Source organism: Capra hircus, chromosome 28 (assembly GCF_001704415.2).
Source record: "Capra hircus breed San Clemente chromosome 28, ASM170441v1, whole genome shotgun sequence".
In the NCBI taxonomy this organism is placed as follows: Eukaryota; Metazoa; Chordata; class Mammalia; order Artiodactyla; family Bovidae; genus Capra; species Capra hircus.
Genome location: NC_030835.1, coordinates 32,346,933 through 32,353,028, shown reverse-complemented (window position 1 = coordinate 32,353,028; position 6,096 = coordinate 32,346,933). Strand labels below are relative to the sequence as shown.

The following is a 6,096-nucleotide window of genomic DNA, read 5'->3' as shown; positions in this document are numbered from 1 at the left end:
CCTGGGTTAAGAAGATCCCCTGGAGAAGGAAATGGCACCCACTCCAGTATGCTTCTTTGGGAAACCCCATAGACAGAGGAGCCTGGCAAGCTACAGCCCATGGGGTTGCAAAGAGTTGGACATGACTACGTGACTAAACAACAGTCTTGTAAGCGTTTCTACATAGTTCCTATAATATCTTATTGTAAATAGACGCTTGTATATATTTTGCTACTAGAATTTACTGATCTTGATTTTTCTGAGCAATTAGAATGTTTCCATGTACAGAGTAGTGAGCTCAACAGAAGCTTTTCTAAAGCTTCTTTCCTTTATTATTTATTTATTTTATTTTCGGCTTCACTGAGTCTTCATTGCTGGGCGCAGTCTTCCTCAAGTTGCAGCAAGTGGGAGCTACTCCCTAGTTGCACTGCATGGGCTTCTCATCGCGGAGGCTTCTCTTATTGTGCAGCACAGGTTCAGTAGTTGCGGCTCTTGGGCTCTAGAGCACAAAGCTTAATAGTTGCAGTGCACCGGCGTAGTTGCCCTGTGGCATGTGGAACCTTCCCGGACCAGAGATCAAACCCATGTCGCCTGCGCTGGCAAGTGAATTCTTAACCACCACACCACCAGAGAAGTCCAATAGAAGGATTTTTTAGTTCAGTAATTAACCACTAAGCTTGTTGACAAGCTATTTCTAATACCTGTTTCTCCCATAAAAATGAAAACATCATATACTGTATGCATCAAATCAAATTTTTATGACTTGTATCAGTGCATGCAATAAGGTCCATTTCTTATACATATTTTTCACATTCTCCAATTGTTAACAATTCAGATTAAATAAAATGTACTGTTACAGGGACCAGTATCATTCAAGGATGTGTCTACCAACTTCATCCAGGCAGAGTGGCAGTGGCTAGACTCAACTCAGAAGATCTTGTATAGCGATGTGATGCTGGAAAACTGTAGCAACCTGGTCTCAGTGAGTAAGCCGAGCTTCCCATGTTACTTCTGGAGCCTGATTTCCACTTTCAGTTGATGAAACATCAAACCTCTGAAGAGTTGAATTGTTTTTAATGTTAAAGTTTGGGGTTCAAAAATTCTTTTCATAAAACATTTATTTTACGGCGGCACTGGCTTTCTCTAGTTGGAGTGAGCCGGGGCTACTCTTCGTTGCTTCTCATTGTGAGGGCCTTTCTTGTTTCAGAGCACAGGCTCTAGGCAAAGTTGCAGCACATGGGCTCAGTAGTTGCGACTTGCAGGCTCTAGAGTGGGGGCTTAGTAATTGTGGTGCACAGGCTTAGTTGTTACACAGCATGTGGGATCTTCCCAGACCAGTAATCAAACCTGTGTCCCCTGCGTTGGCAGGAGGATTCTTAATCACTGGACCACCATTGCTGTGTGCTCAGTAACTTAGATGTATCTGACTCTTTGCCACTCTTTGGACTGTAGACCGCCAGGCTCTTCTGTCTATGGGATTTTTTCAGGCAAGAATACTGGAATGGGTTGCCATTTTCCTCCTCCAGGGGATCTTCCCACCTAGGGATCAAATCAGTGTCTTCTATGTCTCCTGCGTTCCAGGTGGATTTTTTTTACCCTCTGAGCCACCAGAGAAGTCCTCAGAATTAACTTAATTACTTTGAGGCTCTAGGAAGGATGTCAGTGTCTTTGCCCCTGGTGAGAAGTCCTACTCTGCTGAGGTTGATATAAGCACTGTAATCATGCATGACAGTCTTGAGATGCCATGAGGCACAAGTGTCTGGATATGAGCCCTGTATCACTTCCCATTGACAGGGTGTCTCATAACCAAACCTGATGTAATCTCCCAGTTAAGCTGGGAATAGAGCCCTGGATAACAGAGGTAGAGATCTCAAGCCAAAGCCTTCCAGGTGAGTCATTGTGTACCAAAGGAGTGGAAGCTAATGGAAATTAGATCTCAAGTGGACAATGAGTTGCTTGACACTTACAGTTTCTTTGGATGCTGTAACAAAGTAACACATCCTGGGAGGCTTAAAACAACAGAAAATTTATTCTCTCACAGTCCTGGAAGCTACAAGTGAAAAATCAAAGTGTCAGCAGGACCACACTCCCTCCAAAGAGGGAGTCTTTTCTGCTTCTTCCTAAATTTTGGTGGTTGTGATAGCACTTGTCCCTCCTTGACATACAGCTGTATTACTCCAGTCCCTGCTTCCATTGTCACATGACCTTCTCTGTGTATCATCTTCTTGTAGTGACAGCAGTCTTATTGAGTTTAGGGCCCACCCTAATCCATTATGACGTCATCCTAATTCATTACATCTGCAAAAACCCTCATTTCAAATAAGGTCACATTCTAAGATCCTGGGTGGACATGAATTTGGAGTAGACATTAGTCAACCCAATATAAGAAATTTGAAACCTTTTTGGAAATCTCTTTTTAGAGACTTCATACCTTTTCAAAATTTGAGGATTATCCAACCACCATTCCTCAAATACTTAAATTAACACCTTGAAATGTCACCTCCTCACAGGAAGTGCTCCTTCTATGCTTAGTGTTTGTAGAGAAATTTCGTACTCTGACATTACCCAAGGCTATGGTTTTTCCTGTGGTCATGTATGGATGTGAGAGTTGGACTGTGAAGAAGGCTGAGCGCCAAAGAATTGATGTGTTTGAACTGTGGTGTTGGAGAAGACTCTTGAGAGTCCCTTGGACTGCAAGGAGATCCAACCAGTCCATTCTGAAGGAGATCAGCCCTGGGATTTCTTTGGAAGGAATGATGCTAAAGCTGAAACTCCAGTACTTTGGTCACCTCACGCGAAGAGTTGACTCATTGGGAAAGACTCTGATGCTGGGAGGGATTGGGGTCAGGAGGAGAAGGGGACGACCGAGGATGAGATGGCTGGATGGCATCACAGACTCGATGGACGTGAGTCTGAGTGAACTCTGGGAGTTGGTGGTGGACAGGGAGGCCTGGCATGCTGCAATTCATGGGGTCGCAAAGAGTCGGACACGACTGAGCGACTGAACTGAATTCTTGGTTACTGCTTCTTGAATATTTATTTCTTCATAATTCCTCTTTCAGTAGCACTTTCAGTTGCCAAATTTCCTTTTATTTTCACATAGTCCTTTGACCATCATCATTTTTAGATATATTCTTGAGAAATTATTATAAACATCTGTGATTCTTGTGCCTTCAAGTTTCTCTGCTCATTCCTTTTTTCCTTTTGTGGTAAAATGCCTATTTTTTTCTGTATCCTGACTCACTTTCACTGTTATCCCTGCTGTTAAAGATTTCATTACCATTTTTTTTTTTGCCCAAATTGATAATTACCTTCTTTACCTTTGTGATTTATTTTTGTTTTTATATATTTATTATTATTAAATTTATTTTTATCTTTGGCTGCACTGGATCTTTGATGCTGTACTGGGGCTTTCTCTAGTTGTGGAGCACGAGCTTCCAATCACACAGGCTTTAGTAGTTGTAGGCAAAGATTTAATTGCCTCGAGGCATGTGGGATCTTCCTGGGTCAGAGATAGAACTTATGTCCCCTGCATTGGCAGGAGGATTCTTCACCACTGGACCACCAGGGAAGTCCCTGTACTTTATTTGATAGCACTCAAAATCCTTTCTAAAATACACTTAAATTTGCCTTTGGCATGTAGAACTAATTTGGTCACACTCACCTTTCCTAAATATTTATCCTTCTGTCTACTTTACCAACCAGCACCAGTTAATTAAATCAGTAAATTTTAATTTTATGTAGTCATTTGTTCAATTTGAGATGTCTGTAAAGGCTCTGTTTTTACCTTCTGCTCTTCTTAGATGTTTTTAAGTGATTATTAACCCATATTCAGGGCTTAAGCTTTCTTTATGTTTATGACTTCGAAATTGGTGGCAATCTCATAATCACCATAATCAACACTTGCATTATAGCCTACGGTGTACTGGGCACCATTCTAAGCAGGTTATGTATATTAATTCATCTACTTCCCACAATTACCCCATGGTATAACAGTATAAATAGGGTTACTATTTTACTGGATTAACAAACCGAAGTCCAAAGAGACTAAGTAACATGCCCAAGGTCCTCCTTTTTCTCCTGTTAGCATGTATGGAATCATCTTAAACTGCCATCTCTATCATTCTTTCTTATGAATTTTATCTCAGTATCGGTTATCTGTTATTATTATGCCGAAGTTCCTTTAGTGTGCTCAGTTGTCGTGAATTTTAACTAGAACCAGAACCATATTATCACATATCTGGATTCTTATTGCATTTGACAGATTTGGTTACCAAAATTGTAAAATATATGTTGATACTAAGAAGAAGATAAATCTATATGTACCATAATTTCCAAGTTTATAATTCTGTTTGTTATGAGGGCTATCATTATGGCCCTGTGTTTCCTAATCAAATTTTACTTTTCTCTTTTTGTCCTAAACTTAGGCTTAATTTCATCTAGATCCATATCCTGAAACATATATAGATCTTTTATTAAAGTTTATTTTGTCTCATAAGAAACCTTAAATCTTTAACTTTAAAAAATATTATTGGATTTTTTTGTGAAGAGATGAAGACTGAGCAGTTGCCACCGCGTTGCTGACCTTGAGCAGCAGTCAGCTTCTCCACGTAGAATCCAGGGGTAGGAGATTCAGAATCGAATCTCTTTTCCCTTCCCCATCCTGGGAGATTTTTTTAATCTTCAGCTACATTTTTCAGCTTTGTGAGGCACCTTATCATCGAAGACAATGGCCAGCAATGTTACCAACAAGACAGATCCTCATTCCATGAACTCTCATGTATCCACTGGGAATCTCTGTGGTCAAGAAATCTGGCGTGGAGGCAATCTTCTCAAAATACAGCAAAATCGTGGGTTGCTCTGTTCATAAGGGCTTTGCCTTCGTTCAGTATGTTAATGAGAGAAATGCCCAGGATGCTGTGGCCGGAGAGAATGGCAGTATGATTGCTGGCCAGGTTTTTAGATACTAATCTAAAAGTGAACCAAGGAAAAGCAGGTGTGAAATGATCTACAGCAGAGATATCAGGCTCATCTTTTGACTTGGACTATGACTTTGAACGGGACTATTAGGACAGGATGTATAGTTACCCAGCACATGTTCCTCATCCTCCTCCTATTGTGTGGGCTATAGTGCCCTCAAAATGCCAGTGTGTATCAGGAAACACCTCATGAAGGGGCAAAAGTGGCTTCAATTCTAAGAGCGGACAGCGGGGATCTTCTAAGACTGGAAAGTTGAAAGGAGATGACCTTCAGACTATTAAGAAGGAGTTAACCCAGATAAAACAAAAAGTGGATTCTTTACTGGGAAGCCTGAAAAAAATTGAAAAGTAACAGAGCAAACAAGGAAGAGAGATGAAGAATGATAAATCAGAAGAGGAGCAGAGCAGCAACTCTCTGAAGAAAGATGAGACTAATGTGAAGATGTAGTCTGAGGGGGATGCAGAGGGGTCAGATTCTGCTGAGGAGGGGAACCTACTGGGTGATGATGATAATGAAGATTGGGGGGATGACCAGCTGGAGTTGATCAAGGATGATGAAAAAGAGGCTGAGGAAGGAGAGGATGACAGAGCGCCAATGGCGAGGATGACTCTTAAGCACATAGCAGGCTTTAGAAATCTTGTCCCATTATTTCTTTACCTAGGCGCTTGTCTAAGATCAAAATTTTCACCAGATCCTCTCCCCTAGTATCTTTAGCACATGCTCATTGTTCTCCCCATCCTTGCCCTTTCCATGTTCATTAATTCATACTTCCCTGTGCCTAATCCCATTTTCACTTCCTTTGACCATCCTAGTAGTTATGTTGTCTTACCCTGTAATTTTTGCTTTTAATTTTGATACCTCATTATGACCTAACAATAAAAAGGATGTATGGTTTTTATCAACTGTCTCCAAAGTAATATCTTGTTATAAAGGGAGTACAGTTCTTTCCAGTCATACAGTAATTGCTTCCCTAACTTCTCATTAGTCGAGTAGCCCCTGAGAGCAGCTTTGAGTTACAGGTATGTGTGTTATACCCCACATAAGAGTGCTATGTGAGGCTTTTCAACACAAATGTAACAATGTATTTTTTTGAATAAGAGTTGGCATGTTAAATGCATCTTCTAGAAAAATAACTTG

The 6,096-nt window shown here is 40.8% G+C and overlaps 1 pseudogene; it reads left to right on the top strand.

Annotated features, from left to right (window-relative positions):
- Positions 4,697–5,697, top strand: LOC102184592 (annotated as a pseudogene).